General features: G+C 39.6%; 1 long non-coding RNA gene across 1 annotated transcript in view; it reads left to right on the forward strand.

Moving 5' to 3' along the window:
• LOC140496159 (uncharacterized) overlaps positions 1-24,502 on the forward strand; it is a 71,401-nt gene extending 46,899 nt beyond the window's left edge. Inside the window, exons 3-4 of the long non-coding RNA XR_011964187.1 lie at positions 8,004-8,246; positions 24,310-24,502. This is a non-coding gene — a long non-coding RNA (uncharacterized lncRNA). The remainder of the gene's footprint in view (positions 1-8,003; positions 8,247-24,309) is intronic.
• Positions 24,503-26,085: the final 1,583 nt, after the last annotated feature.

Here is a 26,085-nt window from a genome sequence, read left to right on the forward strand (position 1 = left end):
GGAGTATCTATTCATCAGCTGAGGGAGGATGGTACATGGTAACCAGTAGGAGATTTCCTTGACTATTTTCAACCTGAAGCTGTGAGATGTCATGGTGTTCAGAGTCATAGTTGAGGACTCCCAGGGCAACTCCCTCCCATCTGTCCACCACTGTGCTACCACCTCTTCTTGGTCTGTCCTGCTGGTGGGACAGGGTATGATTCCATGAGTGTGACTATGTCAGATTGTTACTTGACTAGTTTGCCAGACACTTCTCCCAATTTTGGCATTCGCTTCCACATGTTAGTACGGAGGACTTTGCACTATCATCAGGAATGTTTCTGCCATTGTCTTTTCCCATGCCTTGGTCGATGCCAGGTGACTTTGTCACAATTGATACAACTGACTTGCTTGCTAGGCCATTTTAGAGGACAGTTGGAAGTCAACCACATTGCTGTGTGTTGGCCAAACCAGGTGAGAATGGCAGATTTCCATTTCTGAAGGACAGAGTGAACCAGGTGGGCTTTTTCAATAACTGGCAGAGGTTTCATGGTTATTAATTGATTCTTAATTCCGGATGTTTTCTTTTGAATGCAAATTCCACTATCTGCCATTGTGGGATTTGAACCTGAGTCCTGAGAACATTAGCTGAGATTCTGGATTAATAGTCTTATGTATTAATAGATGCCAGTAGATCATCACCAGTTAGAATCCCTACAGCCCAACAAGTCCACACCGACCCTCCGAAGAGTAACGTAGCCAGACCCATTCCCTTATCCTATTACTCTACATCTACACCTAATGAATGCACATAACCTAAACATCTTTAAATACTATGGGCAACTTAGTATGGCCAATTCACCTAAACTGCATATCTTTGGATTGTTGGATGAAATCGGAACACCTGGAAGAAACCCATGCAGACACGGGAAGAATGTGTAAACTCCACGCACAGCTCTTGAATATTGAGCAAAAGCCACATTTTGATGAGATATTCATACTTGCATTCATCAGGACCATTCACAAGAATACAAATTAAAAAGGAAAACTAATTGCATGAGGGACAATTGCTTATTGATTGGCAAGCAGACTGTGATTGGTTGATGTTTTGCCATGAAGAATGGATGTATTGATGGTAGTTGACTGCTAATAGCCAGGCATTATTATATTTTAAAGAAGCAGACTGAATTGAAACTCTCCAGCTGTCTAGCACTTCCCATATATAAGGAAAATGTTCAATTTTTGAAAAAACCTCCATGATCTCAAGCTTTACTTCTTGCAGTTACAAATATATTTCATCCAGACCAAGTCATACAGTCACAGAGTCATAAAGATGTACAGCACAGAAACAAACCCTACAGTCCAATTTGTCCATGCTGACCTGATATCTCAACCCAATCTAGTCCAACCTGTCAGTACCTAGTCCATATTCCTTCAAATCCTTCCTATTTATATGCCCATCCAGATGTTTTTTAAATGTTGTAACTATACCAGCCTCCACCACTTCCTCTGGCAGCTTATTTCATACCCGTACCACCTCCTGCGTGAAAAAGTTGCCCCTTAGGTCTCTTTCATATCTTTCCCCTCTCACTCTAAACCTCTGCCCTGTTCTGGACTTCCCCACCCCAGGGAAAATACTTTATATATTTATCCAATTCACGTCCCTCATGATTTTATAGACCTCTATAAGGTCACCCCTCAGCCTCTGACGCTCCAGGGAAAACAGCCCCAGCCTGTTCAGCCTCTCCCTATAACTCAAGTCCTTCAACCCTGGCAAATCCTTGTAAATCTTTTCAGAACCCTTTCAAGTTTCACAACATCTTTCCAATAGGAAGGAGACCAAAATTGCACACAATATTCCAACAGTGGCCTACCAATGTCCTGTAAAGCTGCAACATAACCTCCCAACTCCTGTACTGAATACTCTGACTAATAAAAGAAAGCATACCAAACGCCTTCTTCACTATCCTAACTACCTGTGACTCCACTTTCAAGGAGCTATGAACATGCACTCCAAGGTCTCTTTGTTCAGCAACACTCCCTAGGACCTTGCCATTAAGTGTATAAGTCCTGCTAAGATTTGCTTTCCCAAAATGTAGCACTTCGCATTTATCTAAATTAAACTCCATCTGCCACTCCTCAGCCTATTGGTCCATCTGGTCCAGATCCTGTTGTAATCTGAGGTAACTTTCTTAGCTGTCCACTACACCTCCAATTTTGGTGTCATTTGCAAACAAGTTATTTTGAGTATGACCAACCTGTTACGGTCATTCATTTAATCTATTTTCAATCTATCCAATAACACTCCAACATTGTTCTTTAACTTTCTTTGCATTGCAGTGAGGGATGCACAATGGCTCAATGGTTAGCACTGCTGCTTTGTAGCACCGGGGTCCTGAGTTTGTTTCCACCCTCAGGCAACAGTCTGTGTGGAGATTGCACATTCTCCCCATGTCTGAGTTGGTTTCCTTTGGGTGCTCTGGTTTCCTCCCACAGTCCAAAGTTGTGCAATTAGGTGGATTGGCTGTGCTAAATTGCTCACAGTATCGAGGAATGTGTCGGCTTGTTGATTTGGCCATGGGAAAGGCAGGGTTACAGGGGTGGGTCTGGATGGGATGCTTTTCGGAGCATCAGTGTGAACTCAAATTGCCTGTGTCCACACTTATGGAATTCTATGATTGTGGCAGCATCCTTCTCTCTATTGAATGCAGATATAGAACATTCATTTAGAAACTCAATGATAAAGTCTGCCTTGACAAAATTATCTCTTCTTTGATCCTGAATTAACTACAGTCCTTTTAATTTTTATATTGTTATGAATTTCTTCACTGGTGTTTAATTTATGCTTCAAGAATCAGTACATTGTGAATATCACAAAATCAGGAGCACAGACTGTGCTGCTATATTTCCCTGTTCTAAAATGTTCATTATATTTCTTATTACCCAGGGTGAAGAGACGGAACCTGTTGCAAGTGTTTCTATTAATCAGGACAGTGCATTGGTCATAAAAGAAGAGTGTATTCAGTGAGTGTGTGTGTATGTATCTGTCTGTGTGAGAGAGAGAGAGAGTTAGGCTGGTCTACTGTTAGTTGTTCTGCTAAAGGCAGTTACAGGTTGGTTCTATGAAGTTGATGCTCATGTATGTCCTAGTGAATTGAGTAGCTCTGTGAAGTGAAGGTTCAGGGAAGTCCCAGGAGTAATGAAAGGTGCAAAATATGCTGTGTGTCACTAAAATTTCAATGCTCCGGAGAGTGGGGCCTTAAAACCCAAATGGTGCAATATTAGAGTGCAGGAAATATATTCAGTGGCAGCATTAATTTGGTGAAGTTTACTGTTTTTGAAAAGCAGGAGTTATGCCTGTCAGTAAGTGCCAAATTGCAGTTTCTGGGAATCCAGCAGAGCATCGTCCCAGGAGAGGAAGGTGAGCCACCAAAACCTGCGTCATTGAGGCTGTCCATGAAGGCGGGGCCATGAAGAAAGTTCAAGGCAAATTGGTTGCAAGTGAAGAATAGTAATTCTTCCAGATGTTTAACCGTTGTAAAACTGTATCTTCTTATTTTTCTGTATTTTTGAATGTGAACTGAACTGGGAAACGGACTATTTTAAAAACCAAGGGTAGTGGAAAGGATTGTTACATTTTTTTAAAAGCCAGTTACCAACATTCATTGTAAGTGTTTTTGGACTTCAGGAAAGGAAGGTAGTGTCTTTTTTCTTGAAGTAAGTATGTTGCAAGCCTGAAGAAAGCATGTTTATTTTCCCTCATTAGTTACAGTAAACTGTGTTTTTTAACAAACACGTCAGAGACATTTTAAGTGTGGACAGTCACCCTGTGCCTTCAGCAACCAAAAGGATATTTCTGGTGATCCCAATGGATAGGAACATTCCCAATGTTTCCCTCTGCCCATGATACTCATGCATTGTTTTCGATCTGTTTGTGTAAGCTTGTGGGGGACATATATAAGGGATTTATGTTTTAACTAATAAATTGATATGTCATTGGTTCATAATTGTTTATCTGTATCTAGAATCAATTAATTTATAATGAATTATAATTCTTGTTTTAGCACAGAAATCTGATCCATACTTTCTGTCAGTCTGAGACTATAAGACAGGTAAATTGTAGCGTTGTGTATACTTTTATAGAACCTTTAAATTTTATGACAACTTGGTGAAGAAGAGTATGCCACACTTGAAATGTTAACTCTATTTCTCTCTCTACAGCTGTCCTGTGACCTCCTGGGTTTCTGCACCATTCTCTATATTTGTTTCATTTACGAATACTCTTTATTTCCTGCCAGCCAACCAATCTTCAATCCATGCTAATATATTACCCTGTACACCTTTGATATGGCAACTTTATTAAATTATTTCCTGAAATTCAATTTACATGCTATGGTTTATCCATAGCCTCCTTTGTTACTGCTCCAAAGAATTCTTAGAAGGTGACTTCACTTTGGCAGAACCATGCTGATTCTTCCAATTACCTTGTGCTTTTCTAAGTATGCAACTGTAGTATCTTTATAAATTGATTAACATCATATAGTCATAGAGTCATGCAGCACAGAAACAGACCCTTCGGTCCAACTTGTCCATGCTGACCAAATTTCCCAAGCTAAACTAGTCCCACTTGCCTGCATTTAGCCCATATCCCTCTAAAGCTTTCCTATTTATTTATCTGCCCAAATGTTATAACTGCACCTGCTTCTACCACTTCCTCTGACAGTTTATTTCACATATAAACCACTCTCTGTGTGAAGAAGGTGTCCCTCAGGACCATTTTAAATCTTTCTCCTTTCACTTTAAAAATATGCTCTCTAGTTTTGAAAACACCCCACACTAGGAAAAATACCTTTGCTATTCAGCTTATTTGTGCCCCTCATGATTTTCTAACCTCTTTAGTATCACCTGTCAACCCCCTACACTCCAGTGAAAAAAGACCCAGCTCATCCAGCCTCCCCTTATAACTCAAGTCCTTCTCTCCCAGCAACATTATTGTAGGTCTTTTCTGAACCTTTTCCAATTTAATAATATCCTTCCTATAATGAAGGAACCTGAACTGTACATTGTACTCCAAAAGTGGCCTCCTCAATGTCCTGTATAAAATGTTCTCCATGACCTACATTAAGCTGACTGACCAGTAATTTCCAGTTTCTGCCTCCCTCCTTTCTTGAATAGAAGGATTATTTTTTCCTGAGTTCCTCTTGAAGATCCTATGCCTGAAACACCAATTCTCCTGCTCCTCGGATGCTGCCTGAGCTGTTGTGCTTTTCCAGACTCTTGACTCTAATCTCCAGAATCTGCAGTCCTCACTTTCTCCTTACTTTGCTGCTGTCCAGTCCAATTGAACCTTTCCTGAAACTTGGAAAATTAACATCAAAGTGTCTACTACCTCATTAGTAACCTGTTTTGTGACTCTAACTGCAGTCTGAGTGGAATAATCTTTACGGCCTTTATCAGGTGAAGACAGAAGCCAGGCAGAACAGGAATTCTCATTTAAATGCCACAAGGATAATCTAGGACCCAATTAATAATAGAAATTGGGCTCTGATTGGGATAGTGTGAATGTGAATGCTAGCATAGGTATTAATCCAAAAGGAAATTTAGTGAGCTGAAAAATCCATTTCAACCCATGATTTGGAAGTGCCGGTATTGGACTGGGGTGTACAAAGTTTAAAATCACACAACACCAGGTTATAATTGGAAGCACTAGCTTTCGCAGTGCTGCTCCTTCATCAGGTGATTTCAACACAATTATCAATTAATTTTTTTTTCATTGCAATTTCCTCTTTCCAGCAGCAACAGTAGACATGAAATACATCAACATGGCACTTCCTCTAATCTGTTACTTACAAGAAAGGTTTGAGCTACAGGGAGAGGTTGAATAGAGTAGTGCTGTTTTCCCTGGAGCATCGGAGGCTGAGGGATGACCTCATAGAGATTTATAAAATCATGAGGGTCATGGATAGGATAAATAGACAAGTTATTTTCCCTGGCATGGGGGAATCCAGACCTAGAAGGCATAAGTTTAAGGTGAGAGGAGAAAGATATAAAAGAGACCTGAGGGGTAATGTTTTCATGCAGAGGGTGTGTATGGAATGAGCTGCCAGAGGAAGTGGTGGAGGCTGGTACAATTACAGCATTTAAAAGGCACCTTGATAGGTATATTAATAGGAAGGGTTCAGAGAGATATGGGCCAACTGCTGGAAAATGGGACTAGATTAGGTTAGAATAGCTGGTCAGCATGGACGAGTTGGACCAAAGGGTCTGTTTCTGTGCTGCACATCTCTATGACTCTAAAATGCCAAAATGGATTTGGGAGATGCTAGGAGGAATCTGAAGGAGACACTAAGTCAATGTAGATTCAGGGCACACATGGCTGGCTGTTTAAAAATGAACCATCTGATGGAGCCAGTTAGAGAGCTGGTTGGGTTTTCACCTGTGGTTCTATGATTTGTAAGCAAGCGCGATCAGAAAGTGGTAAATGGTGCAACCTCCCCAGGGTCTACTCAACTGGACACAGATGCTGAATCTAGGGTGGATCACTGAGACTGATAGAGGCAGAATTGCAACTTTGCAAGGTTCTTCCATGCATGCTCCCAACAGTGACAGAGATGGTGGATAGACAGTAGTGGTTTGGCATCCTCAAGAATTAAATGAATGACTGTAAAAACCTCCCCAATGGAGCTTGAAGCACTGTTCTCAATCAATTCTACACAGGGCATTGTCAGAAACAGGCAGGAGATGGCATTTATCATAATCAGGGTGATTGATAGCTTTTCTTAGCCCTTACAATACATTATCAATCTTCAGGCACCTCTCCAGTTCAGCTATCCAGAAAAAGTAATGAAACATCATACCTTAATGTTTCTGTAACCTACTCAGAGCTTCCCCACCATACGATGATCGATGTCTGTCGAATGAATTTCTGGCATCATTGCTAATTTGCCTTTTACTGAATTGGCCATGGGTCCAATAACCTACTTCTGGATGGTTTGTTTTACGTGCGGTGTCTTCCTGACTGGAGAGCTGGTACTTCTCCAGGGCAGGCCCACCAAACCCCTGATTCAAAGAGGCGGGGTCAGACCACCATCAAGCCTTTCCAAGGAGTCAAGACCCCAGTGGTCAAAGACTTGCCACTGGCCAATCAGAATTTGGCAGCTCATGCACTCATTAATGCCATCAAAGAAGCCTTTGCTGCTCCCAAAAGGGTTCAAGGGTTGTTTAAGGGGAGGGGGGGGGGGTGGAATTTATTATTTATTATTTCCTATTCGGTGGCATTTTTTATTGACAAGTTTATCCTGTTTGAATTTTGTGAGACCAGATATTTGAAAAGACAGCATCCTACCTATCACTCTGAATGCTATTAGCATGCATATCCATAACAGATGTTGTTTTAAACTTTGCCCTTTGGAAAGGCAGCTAGTTGATCTCAGAAAGCCAGGCACTGACACTTATGGGACACTGAAATAGACATGACCAGTTCACTATCGATTGGTAACTTACATGGCTATAATACCAAACTATATTGGTTTTGTCTCTGCACTAATGATCTTTCACTGTAAATTATCTTACACATGGACAATTTTTCTTCCAGTCATATTTATGTTTGCCCTGTGCAGTTTACTATAGTGTAATCATTAATACATCTATATGACTGTGTAAAGGCCTGGGAATGAAGGATATATCAATACCATATAATATCAGTCAAGTACATGTGCACTGTCCCTCTGTTGAACAACTGGGGTTATTGGAACAGAAATGTGGGCACGTGACTCAGTTTACCGGGGCTCAATTCCCCTGCAAGACAGTGAACTGGAGGTAGAGTTAACCCACCAGAGAGCCATGGAGTGGGATAAGTAGAGACTGAAGTTGCATGCCCTCTGAGATCAAAAATTGCTTAACTGGCTACAGACTCAGATTTTGAAGACCTGTGTGCACTCATCAATGTTGTACAGATTCAAGACCAGGCTCTTGAAGAAAAGATGACGAGGCAGAATTATGTTTGAATTGTGTTTGATTTACAGATTCACAGGAAGAGATGGGCCTGGAATGTCAACATCTTGAAGGAAATCCATGAGAAGCATTGAAGTGCCCAAGATGCTCAGGAGAGGAGGCTGGGAGGGTATTGGCACATCCAACAAAGGCCATAAAAACCAAGTTACAGAAAGGAGATTGAAGTGGGTCACCACAGGAAAGAAGAATGGAAGAAGACAAATAGATGGATGACAAATAGATCCAAGAGGATCTGAAGAAGAAGCCCTGCAATAGTAAGTGGACACCTGAGAAAGTTGGGGGTAAATGGAAGAACTGCAAAGCGGGAAATGGGAGAGGGAAAAAAAAGAATAACAGTCAACTGAAGGTGTCACAAGGAAGTCAAATCGGGTTTGTTTGGCTGAATTTCTCTTGCCATTCATGTTCAATTTCACACACCAACAGAATGAAACCTGGGGTTGTTAAGGAATATAAAAAAACATATGCTTTTTTGAAAAGCTAATTGTTTTCAGGCGTTGTGGCTGGCAGAACAGGAAATCCAATTAACAGCAGCTGTTGTGGTGAGTTAGAAGGTAAAATTACATTGAACATTACGTAGGAAGTGTATGTGGTGCATCGACAGAAGAGGATTATAAATGGAAAAGTAGCTACAATAATTGCACATTTCTCTGACTTCATGTGCATTGAATTTTGGTAGATGTTCTATTTTATTACATTGTTATTTGAAAATGATTTTGTATAAATTTGGTTGGCACATTTTCAATTTGTAAAGGGGATTGATTCCATTGCATTCTTCACTCAACAGACATGGAATAAGGCCAATAAAGGAACTTGTGTTTTACAGTATAAGACCATAAGATACAGGAGCAGAATTAAGACATCTGGCCCATTGAGTCTGCTCTGCCATTCGATCCTGGCTGACACATTTCTCAACCCCATTCTCCTGTCTTCTCCCCGTTCCCTTGATCCTCTTACTAATCAAAAACTATCTACCTCTATCATAAATGCAGACAATGACTTGGTCTCCACAGCCTTCTGTGGCAATGGGCCACAGGTTCACTACAGGTTCAACCCTCTGGCTGAAGAAATTCCTCCTCAACACAGTTCTAAAGGGTTGTCCCTTCACTCTGAGGCTGTGCCTTTGGGTCTTGTCTATCCTACTAATGGAAACATCTTCTCCACATCCACTGTATCCAGGCATCTAAGTATTCTGTAAATCTCCATCAGATTCCCTCCCTCACCCTTCTAAACTGCATCAAGTACCCAGAGTCCTTAACCACTCATCATGTGACAAGCCATTCATCCAAGGGATCATTCTGTCAACCTCCTATGGAGCCTCTTCAAACTCAGCGCATCCTTCCTTAGATGTGGGCCCAAAACTGTTCACATGGTCTGACCAGAGCATTATACAGCCTCAGCAGATCATCTCTGGCTTTGCATTCTAGCCCGCTTTAAATGAATGCTTGCATTGCATTTGCCTTCCTGACTACCAACTAAACCTATATGCTAACCTTTTTAAAAAATCCTGAATTAGGACTACCAAGTCTTTTGTGCTTTAGATTTCTGAAGCCTTTCCCCATTTACAAAATAAACTATTGAAAATTGCTTTGATTCCAGAATATTTGATCATTATTAAAGCTTATTATAGGGCTAAAAATCTACATATACCTGATTACAGCCGTCATATTTTTAACTCCATACAAATAAGCTCCAGAAATTGCTGTTTGATTTATTCTACAAGAATGATGTATTTAGTCTCACCAGTACTATCAGTGGAATATCCATGCTATATTATATATAGATATTGTAACAGACAGAATGAATGCATTTCTTATTCATGTCCATGTTTAGTATACTTACATATAAGACAAGCATATGCCCTGACTGATTGCCCTGAAAGACAAATAAGTGCCCTGCCCAATTAAATTAATCCAGCCGCAAGCTTTCTGTGAGTTTTAAAATAAATAGGATTATTTATTATCACGTGCTCACCCCAGGTTTTCAAAGTGTAATTTCTCACTCATCTCACATACACACAAAGATTAGATAAAGGTGAAGATTTTTAAAAAGCTAGTTACAGCTTGTAAGTCTTTGTGTAATTCCTGGCAGACTTGGAGTTTCGCAGATGAGGTAGTTCTTTAAAGTGAAAGTCTTATGAAACAAAGGATTTTTGTAAACGGTGAGTGTTTGTTTGGCTAAATTTCCAAGAATTCGGTTCCCAGGTAAATAAATTTTAGTACAGGGTGGGGCCAGTCCATCTCTCAGCTTGGGTATGTCACTTTCAAGATATTACTAATTATTACCTTGGCTGCTTGAATGACTTATAGTTAGGTTGATGCATTCAGTGGAACTCTCCTTTGTCTGTGAGCAGCTTCTGGTGAATTCAAAAGCACACAAAAAATGATTTGATCAACATGTGACTTCCATACGTTCAAATTCCTTCTTCTAAATAAAGAACAATGTGTATTTCTGTTCCGATCATTCTGTTATGTTATTGACACTGTAAAAGTCAGCCACCATAGTACAATGGAAAGTCAATGGATTACATTCACCTTCATGAAATACACAGTGTGCATTTCCTGCTGCCAATGTGGGGCTGATTTATATTTTCATCGGATTATTTGTGGAAGTTATTAAAACTTAAAGTTCTGCTCTTTGCTCTCTTTACCTACTGAAGGCTTTGATTTATTTTTGTGGTAGATTTCCCTGGACACCCTTCAGCCCCTCTCTCTCTGGTACCTTGTCGGAATGGACAGTCGTGAATCTGAGCATTACATTTCAATGTACTATCGAACCCTGGATGTATGTCATGCAATTGTATGAAGTACACACTGAAGTACATCTCTGAAAGACATTTACATACGATGTTGCGCCGACCTTATTTATAAAATTTGTGACCTATTTTTCACTGTAGTGGTTTATTTCTTTTAGTGTGGATACCAACTTTTTTCTGCCAAGTTTATATCTTCTGCACCTGCCACTAGGGGTAGCAGGAAGGGGTGATGAAGTGAAGCTACATCAAGTCCCAGGAATATACCAGGCTATGTATATGGTCTGACATGATCTGAACACTCTAACTGAACATTTTAACAGCTGGAAGTTGCTAACCACTGTACTAGTAAACTACAAAATCCATATGGCCTGGGTGGAACAAAACTACAATTCCCAAAGTACATTTCACCTCAATGGTAAATTAATTGCAAAGTAATGCCAGACTAAACAGGAAAAGTGCCTTGCACTAAATTAAAGCAACAATACATTACTGTGTGCACTGCAATGACTTCAGTCCTCACACAGGATAATACTTAACCCACACCCCCAAGAGTACAAGACTTACTTTGTAACCTTGCAAACTTTTTGTTTAAACTTCTATCATTTTCTGGCACACAATATAGAAAAAGAAACCAAAAGCTATACCAAATCAAAATTTTATGTTTCTTCTTAGCAATTCTTTTTAAAATCTCCTTTCAATCCATCGCACATGCCTGTCGGCAAAATAAGAAAATGCTTCAGTTTGAAACAGGTTAGTCAGCAAGTAGGTCAGAAAACGAAGCTCATGTTGTTGAACTGACCCTTCTGATTCCAGCTTTTCAGCTAAAGCTGATTGAGGAGCTAATTGTTGGTACATGTTAGTAACTACAAATTGCTCATCAAAATGCTGCTGCCAGTAAAGAATGACTCAGTGGGGTAGCTGACAGCAATATTTAGTACGTTCATCATTGTGAAAGCTGAGAGGTTCAAAATGCTTTCAATTTATCTCCACTTACAAAATTGACCAAAGCGCAGGTCAAGAATGACAGACAAGCCAAAGATTCCTTCACATTGCCCTAACAATGTGACTTAGCCTCGAGGTTCAGAAATCACCACCCATCCCATTGGACTCTGAGACATTTGCTTATCCTACAATTTCAATCCTGGTGGCCTCATTGAGTGAAATTGTTGAATTTGCACCAATTAGTGTCAAATTTATGAGCAGTTTAGTGCTGTGCACTCATGCCCTTTGGGAATGGAACTGCGACTGCTGGAACTCATTTCATATTGTGCAACACAACTAGCAGATCCTCTAAGCCAATTGTTTGAAAGTAAAACACAGGCTTTTTACATGATTGATTTCCCCACTAACTGGACCTAACGCAAGCAAAATAAATTGCACTGCTGGTCCTCAAATTACAAAAGTGCTCACTTAGTAAACTAAAGTTGGAATCTCTTGTGTACCTTACCAGAAGCCTCGTTCACATTGGCCTTTAGGGATTAGACTATAACTTCTCAATGAAATGCAAAGACCTTGAAATTATACCATGCGGTGTTCGTGAATGATTTTAATGTTTTTAAATATATCATTTAACCTCCATTTTAATAAAGACAACAATTGGATTTAAGTTGGTTATTGCAGTGAAATAGGGGCATATATAATTTCAAGCAAATACTTCTATGTTACTATCGTAAATACTTATATGTTACTTGCAAACTGAACTATGTCAAGTATTAAATGAAAACGGAAATTGACGTACAATCTCAGCTGGTCTTCAGCATCTTTTGGACAGAAAGCATTTTTGGTCCAGTGACCCTCCTCTCATTTCTCTCTACAGTTGCTGCCAGACCTGTTAAGTTTTTCCAGAAATTTCTGTCTTTGTTTCTGATTTCCAGCATATGCAGTTTTTGTTGGCCTTTATGCAAAATATTAATCACTCCTCATATAAGGTACAGCATTTTCACTTAATAAGATAGCATTTTCAAAATAAAATCAAGCATAATGTTATTCTAAAGAAATGAAAATTGGTCCTAAGAATATTTGAATTTAATCTGCAAAACTGGATTCCATTAAAAATCCATCGCTATCTTTGGGTATGATCAAAAATAATATTGCCATAGACCTGGTCTCTCACCAGACCTCAGGCAAGATTGAGAAGGAAAGTCCTTGCTGGCAGCCACTGATCCAACGCTCTTGGCAGCACTCTGCCTTGCAAATTAGCCATCCAACTAACTGAGCTAACTGACCCATTACAAGAGCACTCTTCATAATGTTAAACATACAACCTATTTCTGTCATTGATCCCAGCTGACATTATTACTGGACAGATCAAATCCCAGACCGTAACCTGGCTTAATGGAACTTTTTTTTAACAAGATGGTCTTTCACTGAAACACAAGCAAAAATGCTGCTGATTTACTTTAACAATAAAATGGAAATTATTATGCAATATAAATTATTATGCAATAAAATAGAATAAACCAAGCTCTTTATATATATAATGCAAGCTTAATGATTTCAAAACACACAGTAAACTACAGTCCCATCAATCCCAACAGCACTCCTTTACAGTTCTCACATCATAGAGAATTTTCTTCTATCTCTTCTTTGGATCTTAACTAATGCTTCAGTTTGATTGCCATTTCCCTGAGCCTTAATTCTGTTGAGCATAGATTTGCTTAGCTTCAAGTAACCACTTCATGGTGTTAGGTGAACACTTGTGGTATGAAACTTTAAAACTAAACTCCTTGCACTGAGTTAGCTTATTTTTAGCAGTTGTAAATTATTCAATTTTTTCAAAAACACTTTTATACTTCCAATGTCAGCCAGGCCTTTTGCAAACTGAAACTAAAAAGGCATTTCAAGTTCGAGGTGTTTCCCTTAAGACAAGAAAGGAACACAATTAAGGACCCTTCTAACTGAAATCTAATATGCTACATTATTTACTTTGTTCATTCATGAAATCTCTCCCAGTGTAAAAAAAGAAAAATCCTACTGACCTCCAAGAATCTAGAATTTGATGGACATTTTAAAAGTAGGATTCTTCCATTTGAACCAGAGATGAGGATTAATTCCTTCTGTCAAAATGTTGTTAGTTTTTCAAATTCTCTTTAGAGAGCACTGGAGGCTGGATCACTAAACAGAATGAAAGTTGAGTGAGATTTATGATTTGACAAAGGGGTCAAGAGTTGTGGGAGAGTGGCTAGGAAGTGGAGCTAAGACCACAATCAGATTAGCCATGATCTTATGGTTTGCAGAGCAGATCCAAATGGGCTAATGATTTAATCCTGCTCTTTGTATTCATGATTTTAAGATTTTGCTTAAGTTGAGTTTGTGGACATTATTGCCTTTTTCTGACCAGTTAATGCTTACACTTCGTAAGGGCAAAGGACAGCTGATCTATGATTACAATGTCTCTTGTTCTACAACCTGATAGTACATAGAGGAGATCCTGCAGAGAAGAGAAGAAGGAGGAGGAAGGGTCTCCAGAAAAGGCAACACCATCAAGGGTTTTCAGAGAGCACTTCTCCTGCCCTCACCTGGCTAAGGAACAATGCCTGAGACAAATTAGATTCAACAAGTGGATGGTCACTGAGCAACATTACCCCCACCAGACCTGGAGCTTCACGCCAGGGTGAGCACAGGGCTGCTAGAGGCAGAAGATCACCATTACCCTTACGTATATTGGGTCCATGTCCTTCCAGGTGAGATCAGAAGACATTGCTGACATTTCCCAACATGCCAACCATCACAGTATCTGGGAGATGATGTGGTTTTACACACCTGATGAAGACATTTCATCACCATCTCACTCAGGAAGAGCAAGCAGGATGAAAAGTTGTGCCCCTTCACCTGGAGAATGGCATTCCAATTGACACTAGATGGCATCACCTGCAATGACATGGCTCTTTGGGTCCCCCTAGTGTCAACAGAATGTGTTATGGTCATTGCAAATTTGATAAATGGTTGGTATGCGACTACATCAAGATCTTAATTTTACAGTATTCCCACTGTTTTGGCAGCAATCTAGTACATTCATCCTGTGCCAGTTACCCCTACTTACTGTCTTCAAATCCTTGAAAGAACCAGCAGCTGGGTTTTTGGGGACAATCACTACCCTCTTAAACAAGACCCTGATGGTCCTGTTCCACCAGCCTTCAGTAAGAGCCATAGGGCCTCTTGGAGTTTTGTTGAGCAGGCAATGAGTCTCCTTAAACAACAGTCTCATTACCTTTGCAGAAATGACTTGAGGATATCATGAGGGAATATAGCCTCTTTCCCTCTAACCACTATGTTGATACTGTTATATTTTTGGAGCCTCCCCATTGAACACATGCTGTATTTTTATTTGCCTTGAAACTGCCTGAATCAACTATCTTCATCCACGATTGTTTCTGTGTTGTCTTTGAGAGAGACAGACTGCCTTCAAGAGCAGAAGGCTCGCTAGGATACATGTTAACCTCTGTATGGCTTTGGACCCTTAGTGTGTGTACAGCCAGCGTGGGTCAGCCTGGGCTGCATTCCACAATCATTTTAGGGTGAGGGGGGAAGACAAAAAGGGACCTAACGGGCAACTTTTTCACCCAGAGGGTGGTACATATATGGAATGAGATGCCAGAGGAAGTGATGGAGGCTGGTACAATTGCAACATTTAAAAGGCATCTGGATGGGTACTTGCATAGGAAAGACTTAGAGGGATATGGGCCAATTGCTGGCAAATGGGACTAGATTAGGTTGGGATATCTGATTGTATGGACGAGTTGGATTGAAGGGTCTGTTTCCGTGCTGTACATCTCCATGACTCCATTAGAAAACAGAAAAGAATCAATGCTTGAACAGATCATGAACCATGAACATCAAGCCTGGTTTATAGCAGAGAGAAATGTGTATACCATTGATTTGAGGCAAACAACTTAGATGCATTTTTCTCCATTCTTTCATGGGATGTGGGTGGTAGGCACACTTGTTGCCTATTCTTAATTGCCCTTTAATTGAGTGGCTTGCTAGGACCAGTCATGTGGCCAATTAAGAGTTAACCACCCCCATGTAGGCCAGATCAGTGAAGGTGCCAGATTTCCTTGCCTAACCGACATTAGTGAACCGGATTGGTTTATATGATAATTGACAATGGGTTCCTGGTTACCATCAGACTAGCACTTTTTAAAAATAAAATGAAACATGAAGGAAATAGAAATGTGGACTGAAAGGCTGAGATGAGGCAGATGGAATTGAAAGGCAATCATGTGGAGTTTAAGCAGCAGTACAGACTAATGGGGTTGAAAACCTGATTCTGCATCATAAATTCTATGTAATTGTCTGTAATTATAACTGTGACTTCATTTCAATAATATGTAATTGGCTTTGGGACGTCCTGAGGGTGTAAAATGACCACATAGGCACACTCCTTCTTTCTCCCTTTGTCTCTATCACACTGGATTTTTAGCTGTTTGATATCAAACCTTTTGACATAACAAGCCACGAATGGAAAATGAAACAAAGTCAACCCATATAAATGAATACTTTACAGCTCACTCCCAGTGGAGCAGATGATGACATTCTGTGCCTCAGCAGTAGTCAGTGCATTAAACAGACTATTTTGTTACTGCTATTATTTTGTAGTGACCATTATTATGACAATTTGAGGGAATTTCTTCAACATTGAAAAAAATTGAAAGATTTTTTATGTTCACAGAACTTACATTTTATAGCAAAAATGATTTCAGCATAGTCTAACCTTCAAGTTGTCCATTTATGTTTTATGTGTAGGAGCAAGGGAATTTATCTTTTTTTTTACAGTGGATGACCCCATTCCCAATATAACAATCAGAAAGAAAGTGAAGGTTAGATTAGATTTTCTACAGCATGGAAACAGATCCTTCAGCGCAACAAGTCCACACTGACCCTCCAAAGAGTAACCCACCCAGACCCATTTTCTTTTGACTAATGCACTTAACACTATGGGCAATTTAGCATGGCCAATTCAACTGGCCTGTGGGAGGAAACCCATGCAGATAGAGGGAGAATATGCAAACTCCACACAGAGAGTTGCCCAAGGCTGGAATCAAACCCGGGTCCTTGGTGCTGTGAGCCAGTAATGCTAACCACGGAGCCACCATGCTGGCAATGAACATGGTCAATATTTCGATTGCACAATAACTTAAGGATATGTGAATTAGAAATGGCCTTTTAATTATCAATTTACTTAGTGCTTCATTTAGAATCCTTGTCAATCGTTTGCATTTCCAACATGTATGTGCCTCTCTGTCTTTCTTAACTTCAAATTTTAATGATTTCATATAGTGTACATTTGATAAATCTTATTTCTTGCCATGATATTATCCAGATATGTTCCAAACAGATTAATTTGTCAATGACTATTCATCTTGTGTAACAGCAAAGTATTTTTTGCTTCACAATGATACTGTGGGTTGGTAAACAAATAGTCTTCAGTTCAGGATTCAGATTTGTGTACAATACTGCTAAAGGAAGTGTCATCTTGCATCCAATGAAACGATTGCAAATGCAAAGAGGAGAATGGGATAGTCTTTCATTCAAACAAATCAGAGGGGATATAATTAATGGAATGTTTAAGATTATGAAAGGATAGATAGATGCAAATAAAAGCAAAATATGGCAAATTCTACACTTCTGAAATAAAAACAAAGTGCTAGAGAACCTCAGCAGATCTGGCAGTATTAATAGAAAGAAACAGAGTTACCAAACCATTATGACCCTTCTCTCAGATGGATAGAAGCTCCTTGATTTTGATAGTTTGGAGCTCAGTAAAGATTCCCTCTGCTGCTTCCTGGGATCAGGTGTTTGCTTTATGAGGAAAGGCAATGCAGATTGGGTCTACTCGCACTGGAGTTTGGGAAAACGAAAGTTGATCTAATTGAAACATATAACATTCTTCAGGCGCTTGACAAGATTGTTTCCTCTCATGGGAGAATGAACTAGGGAACATAGTTTCAAAATAGGGATCTAAGAGAGACATGAGGAAGAATTTCTTCTGTCAGTATATGTCAGTTTGTTAGTATATGGAATTCTCTTTCCCAGCAAGCAGTCGTGTCTGAATCATTAGATTTATTCAAGTTTAGGCTTGACAGATTTTTGATTGACAGGTGAGTCAAGGGTTGAGGAGCAAATTACTGCAGTTGGTGCAACCTGTACTGGAAACAAAAAAATGCTGGAATCACAGCAGGTCAGGCAGCATCTATGGAGAGAGAGAGAGAGAGCAAGCTAACGGTTCAAGTCTAGATGACTCTTCATCAGAACTGACATGAAGTGTGAAGGGGGCAACATTTATGCAATATCATATGGGGGGTGTGGAGTGCTGGGGGAAAAAGGGTGCTGATAGTGCTGATTAAATGATCGGAATGTGAAAATAGCAGAACAATAGTGTGCCTACCTAATACACTGGAATGAACAGACAGGAGTAGAGGGAGGGGACTGAGGACGTGGTGACAGAGAATGCAATAAGTAAAGCGAAAAGAAAGGGAAGGAACGGGAGTGGGGGGTTCTGAATCTGCAGGTGTTGAATTCAATATTAAGTCCAGAAGGTTGTAAAGTGCCTCGTCTGAAAGTGAGATGTTGTTCCTCCAGTTTGCACTGTATTTCACTGCAGTATTGTAGCATGCACTTAATCTGTGTTATCAACATCCTTCTTAACCATCTTATTTATATGTGAAGGGAAAAGTGAGGACTGCAGATGCTGGAGATCAGAGTTGAGAGTGGGGTGCTGGAAAAGCATAGCAGGTCAGGCAGCATCCATGGAGCAGGAGAATCAACATTTTGGGCATAAACCCTTCCTCATTGCTGATGACGGGCTTATGCCCGAAATGTCGATTCTCCTGCCTCCTTGGGTGCTGCCTAACCCACTGTGCTTTTCCAGCATCCTAACCTATATGTGATGCAAAACTTCAAAGATTTATATGCCTGAACCCCTTGGTCTCTCTGTTCTATAACAAAGCCCAAGGCCCTACCTTTAATTGTATAAGTTGGTCTTGTTTCTTTTACCAAAATGTAATACATCGTATTTATCCAAATTAAATTCCATTTGCCTCTCTTCAACCCAATTGATTAAGGTCTCTTTGTAATCTTAGATAATATTCTTCAATGTCCACTATACCACCAATCTTGGTGTCATCCACAAACTTACTAACTGTGTTTTGTGTGCATTCATCAAAATCATTTATATAAATGACAAACAAAAGTGGACCCAGCACTGATCGATGTGGAACACTGTCAGTCACAGGTCTCTAGTTCAAAAAACAATCTTCCACTATCGCTCTCTATCTCCTGTCGTTAAGCTGACTTTGTATCCAATTGTCAAACTCACCCTAAATCACATGTGATCTGACTTTACTATTTGGTCTACTATGTGGAACCTTGTTGAAATGGTTATGAAAGTCCACATAATCAATATCTACCACTCAGCCCTCATCAATCTTCCTGGTTACTTTCTCAAAAAACTCAATCAAGTTTGTGAGACTCGATTTCCCTCACACAAAACCATGCTGACTATCCCTAATCATTCTGTGCCTCTCCAATTATTATTCAACATCTAAGCCCACATTTTTATTGAGTTCAAGTTCCATCGTAGTGCTATTATGGGATTCAAATCTCAGTCCCAAGAACATTAGCTGGCTCTCTGGATTAATACTCTGCCGCTAATACCATTGAGTCATCACCTTCCCATGATTGTGATCTTATTGAATAGCAGAACAGGCTTGAGGGGTTGAATGTCTATTCCTGCTACTATTTCTTAAGATCTTATTGAGGGGTTTGGAGCTCAGGGCTATCTTAACCAAGGTTAGCCATAAAAGTTTTAGAATAGTGGCCAAGAGGAATGTATTTCAAGAGTGGTGAGGCAGTTGAATTCATTTCCAATGTGTCATCAATATTTAGTTAAAAGTACTTCCAAATCAACCTGTTGGACTATAACCTGGCGTTGTGCAATTCTTAACTTGTCCTCTACAGACATAAACACCGGCACCCCCACATCATGGCTAATTTTTAGGATTAGGTATTAGTGTGAAGGAAAAGAGACCAAAGAGATCAGGGAACAGAATAGGGAAATGTGATTTGATCCTGGGGCCGAGTAAGTGTCAGCCAGGATTGTTGCACCATATGGTGAGTTTCCATGTTGTAAGTTCCATGTTTCCCTGTCTCTCCCACAGCAGCTTCACATCAGCTGCAAAAATATTGATGCAACAAATACAAGATATTGAAACTTTGAGCTGATCATGGCAATCATTTGCCTTCATTTGTATGCCTGTTAGAAGTGCTCTGCACAAATGTTAAGCATGATCCATTCTGAAAGCAAGTACCTCTCCCAAATGATACACTAATGTAAAAAAACCACAAAAATCCTTTTTCCATTTGTCCTGGGTCACTTCTGGCAGTATATTACAGCTTCTGAGTAAAATCTATCTCTGTGCTTCCCCACAAATAATAAAACTAATTTTGTGCAGTATGTCGATAAGAGGCATTAAAAGTTGTTAGCTTTGCGTCTAAGAGTATTATAGAGGAAGGGGGAGATCAATGAAGGTTTGTGAAAATGCCATTGAATGCTGCCATCCAGTGGTTATTCAATATATAACATCTCTGTGTTCTGATCAATCTGTTTAGGTTGGTTTACTGTGGGCTCTGTGCTCAGCAATATTTGTATTGTAACTGTTTGTTCTTCTAATGTACTGATAATCTACTTACAGAGCTTTCTTCAAGATAGAATTTATCTGGGTAAGTCTGAGGTGCTGCATTTTGGGAGATCAGATTTAAGGAAAAGTATACAGTTGATGGCAGGACCCTGAACAGCATTGGTCCAGATCCCTCCATTCCTCAAGTCCATAGCTCTCTGAAAGTGGCCACTCAAGTAGATAGGGTCGTAAAGAAGGTATGCTTGCCTTTATTGATCTGGGGACTGAGTGCAAAAGTCAGAGTGTCATATTGCAGCTTTATAAGAGTTTGGTTAAGCCACACTTAGAGTATTGTATTCAATTCTGGTCGGAAAATTGCAGGAAAAATATGTAGTCTTTGGAGAGTGCAGAAGAGGTTTAAAAGTCTGTTGTCTGGATTAAAGAACATGAGCTATAAGGAAAAGCTAGAAAAACTTGGGTTATTTTCTCTGGATTGATAGAGGCTGAGGGGAGACTTGATAGAAGCCTATAACATTATGAAGTGCATAGACAGAGTTCATGGTCAGATTCTTTATCCCAGAGTTGAAATGTCTAATACTAGAGGGCATGTGTTTAAGGTGAAAGGGGCAAAGTTCAAAGGAGATGTGAGGGGCAAATCTTTTACTCAGAGAGTGGTAGGAGTCTGGAATACCCTGCTGGGGTGGTGGCAGAGGCAGATAAAATAGAGGCATTTAAGGGGCTTTTAAATAAGCACATGAATATGCAAGGAATGGAGGGATATGGACCGAGGCAGAAGGGATTAGTTTAATTTGGCGTCATATTCAGCACAACATCATGGGCCGAAGAAGCTGTTCCTGTGCGGTACTATGTTCTATGTTCTATTTTCCTGCATTACATTATATCAGATTTTAAATTGTTCTTACATGCATTTAGATTTTGAGAAAACACTATGCATTGAAGAATATATAACTTACAGGAAATGTATGGCAGCATCTGTGGATAGAGAAACAGATTTAATATTTCATGTTAAAAAATTTTTATTCAAAGTCTATTTTTTTTCTAAGACCAGCAAGAAGAGTAAAATCACTACTTGTCAGTGAATTAATAAAATGCACTTGGCTCAAACATTTTGAATAGTTAGTTTAAACACTCCCTGTTTAAATCTGCAGAGAATCTTTTTTTCCCCAGATAGCACAAGTAACCAGTTTCATAAGAAAATCTACAACAGTAGATTTGTGAAATAAGAATAAATAAGAGTTTGGATATTTTGCAGCAATTATTGTCTGCAGTGATCAGCGTTTTAAGTTGGCCGAAAGTTTCTATCATTATTTCTTGAAGGTGCTTAGTAGAAAACTTTTCTAACTAAATATTGGGAAGGTGATTCATTTGCTAACTTTGTAAAGCCAATCAAAAAGAAAATCTGTGGTCATGTTCTTTTTCGCACCAGGTCCAGAATACCCATCAACCATACCCAGTGACCTACCCTGGCTTCAGGCAACAAAGCTTTGATTTTAAAAATCCCATCCTTGTTTTCACATTCCCCTCTATGGCCTCAGAGCTCTTCTAATTCTGCAGTCATTTCTATCCCTCTAAGCCTCCAAGATATCAAATCTCCTCCACCGAAGCTATGGAATTCCCTCCCCAGGCCTCTGCAGTCTCTGCTCTATTTCTTCCATTAAGGTATATCTCGAAACCAAAGTGAACCATGTATTTGATCATCTGTCCAAATATTATCTCACATTGTTCAGTGTCAAATGTTACATCAAAATGCACCTGTAAAATGGCTCCGGCCATTTTACCATCTTTAATGTACTATATAAAAACAATTTGTTGCTGTTGCTGTTACCTTGATGCCTTTTTCTGTATAATTTCACTAAACTGAATGGAAATAATACAGAACGGTAGGTGTTGATAGATGTTAAGCTAAAAACAAGTTTCAATCCTTTTGTTCTCTTGTCAAAGCCTCACTGTGGCTGACAGCACAGCTCATCAAAGGTGGGGTGCTGCCAGTCCAAAATGCTACAAAAGCTTGCAACAAAAAAAAACTTGTATATTTATTTTAGCAAAATGTCATTACAGTAAATTAGCCCATGGTATATTGCTTCCATAAGCAATGTGTTCAATATGGAAATGATTTGCTCTTAAATAATTTAAGGAATTAATTCATAGACTGAAACAAAAATACAATACGTGATATAAATAAATAAATGCATTACTAAAGATGTTTGTTAAGACAGTGATAAAAATGCAGTCAATGATCTGGTAAGTTTCATGCTCATAAGGGAATAAAAAGGTGAAGAAAAGTGTTTTTCTTAGCTTCTTGTCCCACAATCTATTGTTTGCTTCATTTTAATATGTTGCTTGGTTCTTTTTCTTCCTCAATACAGACATTAAGAGCATCAATCTTTTGATTTTAATATACAATAGTTTCTGCCCCTTCAGAATTTGGAATGTATTCTTTAATTCAAATACTTTGATCAGGAGTTAATAGTTGCTGATCAGTCACCTGGAACCTTATGTTTTACACAACCATGTACTAATATGGTAATAATATCCATTGCAGAATGTTTTAGGTTGGAAAAGGGAATTGAAAGGTGATAATAGTATAAGACATGTTTGACAATCAACTCAAGTCCTGCCCATCCCTGATGAAAACACACTGAATATTTTGAATCACCATTAGTGTGTAGTCTCTGGAGATCACTGCAGCTTCTCATCCATTTTCATTCAATTAACTAAGGAATTACATTAAATTAAAAAGGCAAAGTTGCTATGATCCCAGAGGACCACAGGGCTGCTCTCTCATTTGAGAGAGACAACTGGTGATAGTTTAACCTGAGGGTCACCACATCTTGGGAAAGGGGAAAGGTTGAGAAGGGGAGTCTTTCATGGTAACCCTTTTTGATGTAGGAAGTGGACCCATGCTTTTGGCATCACAACCCAACTGACCAGCCAACTGAACTAACCAACTCTCTTCAGTAAGTTAACAGTCCATTGGCCAATGTGATACAACTTGAGCAACTGTTACAATGAGCAGTGACCTTGAGCTCATTGAGATAGGATAGATAGGCAGATGTCTCAAAGCTCCTGTGCCAAAATAAAGTGCAGCAGAATATTTTAGAATATGTAGGAAAGGACAGATGATTCACAAGTGCAGTCTTTCACTCCATGTCAGTGCTGCCATCATCAGCTAATTAGACAGTTCAATCCAGCAAGCTGAGCTACTTTTAATTATCACCAACACACAGAAACCAGACAACAATCAGTCAGAAGGAGAAGGTGAAACATAGGTCAATATTATAGGATGGACCTGACAAATGGTCACTTTGATTCATTACTGCGTTTGCAATGTGTACAGGCATTCTGTCCAATTCCCACATTTGAGATTCTTTTTACCAATAATTTTAACTAATTGTTTGGATATATTTTTGATGTTAGTGCAACTGTGCAAACTATTTCTGCTCGTGGTCAACATAAAACATTTTTGGTTTCATATTATGATATACGTTGCACTAGGATCGGTGTATTCCTGAATTTAATTCATCATTGTTACTGTTGGGTGGCTATGAAGACACGTTGGTATGTGAAATAAACTCTGTGGACTCTAAATTGAATGCCCTCTGACTACAGGATACCCGTGTTTCAGAGCATCTATTTTATGTAGAAGCTTTGGAGTCAGCAAGAAGTGTTTAAGTGGCTGCCTTCTACTCCTGGTAGACTTCTGTGACTTGCAAAAACTGTAGAAACCAACAGACAGCTTTGGAATTACAACAGCTAAATAAAATGAGCCAGCAACTAACCAGTGGTTCATCAACTCTTTGAATAAGCCTGATGAGTTGGAGGAGGGATGGGTGTTATGAGTAGATAAAAAGGATTGAAATATTTCCACTTTTCTCAACCTCATGAGTCAGCCCCAACAAATAATTTATTTTCTTTTTTAACACACAGCTACGCCTCAGTCTAATCAAATGCAGATAAGCAGTTCACTGGAAACAACCAAGGAGACAATTACAATATTTTCTAGAATGAAAGGAAGAGCAATTTTATTATTTGTTAACCTCAACAAACTTTTAAAAGACGAAACATCAAAAACATGCACACAAACACAAGTATGAAGTTTAAAAGGGGATTGTGTCCAGTATAAAAGGTAAGATAAACAATATGCAGTTTAAAGTTGTTAGCATGCTCTTGTAGTATTATACTTTAACTTGGGACCACAGTTGGTTAGGAATGTTCTGGGTCAATGTCAGCTGTGAATGTTGCAGATATTTTTGAGTCCTTCCTGAGGGAGTTGTAGAGTAGAAAGATAGAGAGAGTGCCTTCTCTAGTCCTGGTTTGTACATTCCAAAGTCTGAGCATCTTGCTTTTAAATGAGATAATTGCAGGCAATGCCTTTCATCTCCAATATGTGAAATGTATCATGCAGGTGTAAGTCAAATTTGAAGTGACATATTTCTTCACACCTGATGGCCTTTGGATTCTTTTATAGAAATGTTGATTTCAGTTTAGTTGTTTTCTTATTTACCGATGCTAGGTAATAAACCTGGCCAGGTGTTAGATTTGGAGGTAGGTGAGCACTTTGGTGATAGTGACCACAATTCGGTTATGTTTACTTTAGCAATGGAAAGGGATAGGTATGTACCACAGGGCAATAGTTATTGCTGGGAGAAAGGGAATTATGATGCAATTAGACAAGATGGGGAAGGAAACTGCAAGGAATGGGCACACTTGAAGTGTGGAGCTTATTCAAGCAACAGCTACTGTGTGTCCTTGATAAGTATGTACCTGTCAGGCAAGGAGGAAGTGGTCAAGTGAAGGAGCCGTAGTTGACTGAAGAAGTTGAATCTCTTTTCAAAAGGAAGAAGAAGGCTTATGTTAGGATGAGATGTAATGGCTCAATTAGGGCACTGGAGATACAAGTTAGCCAGAAAGACCTAAAGAGACCTAAGAAGAACCAGGAGGGGACATGAGAAGTCATTGGCAGATAGGATCATGGAAAACCCTAAAGATTTCTATAGGGATATCACGAATAAAAGAATGACGAGAGAAGGATTAGAGCCAATTAAGTATAGTAGTGGAAAGTTGTGCGGGGTGTCTGAGAAGATAGGGGAAGCGCTAAATGAATATGTTTTGTCAGTATTTACAGTGGAAAAATACAATTTTAGATTAGATTAGATTACATACAGTGTGGAAACAGGCCCTTCGGCCCAACAAGTCCACACCGCCCCGCCGAAGCGCAACCCACCCATATCCCTACATTTACCCCTTACCTAACACTAACCGGAGCACCCGGAGGAAACCCACGCAGACACGGGGAGAACGTGCAAACTCCACACAGTTAGTCACCTGAGGCGGGAATTGAACCCGGGTCTCTGGCGCTGTGAGGCAACAGTGCTAACCACTGTGCCACCGTGCCGCCCACAATGTTGTCCAGGAGAATATTAAGATACTGAGATACTAGACTAGACAGGATTGAGGTTCACAAGGAGGAGGTGTTAGCAATTCTGGAAAGTGTGAAAATAGATGTCCCTTGCTGGTTGGGATTTATCCTAGGATTCTCTAGGAAGCTAGTGAGGAGATTGCAGAGCCTTTGGCTTTGATCTTTATGTCATTATTGTCTACAGGAATAGTGCCAGAAGACTGGAGGGTTGCAAATGTTGTCCCCTGTTCAAGTAAGGGAATCGAGACAACCCTGGTAATTATAGACCAGTAAGCCTTACTTTG

Source organism: Chiloscyllium punctatum, chromosome 26 (assembly GCF_047496795.1).
Source record: "Chiloscyllium punctatum isolate Juve2018m chromosome 26, sChiPun1.3, whole genome shotgun sequence".
NCBI lineage: Eukaryota > Metazoa > Chordata > Chondrichthyes > Orectolobiformes > Hemiscylliidae > Chiloscyllium > Chiloscyllium punctatum.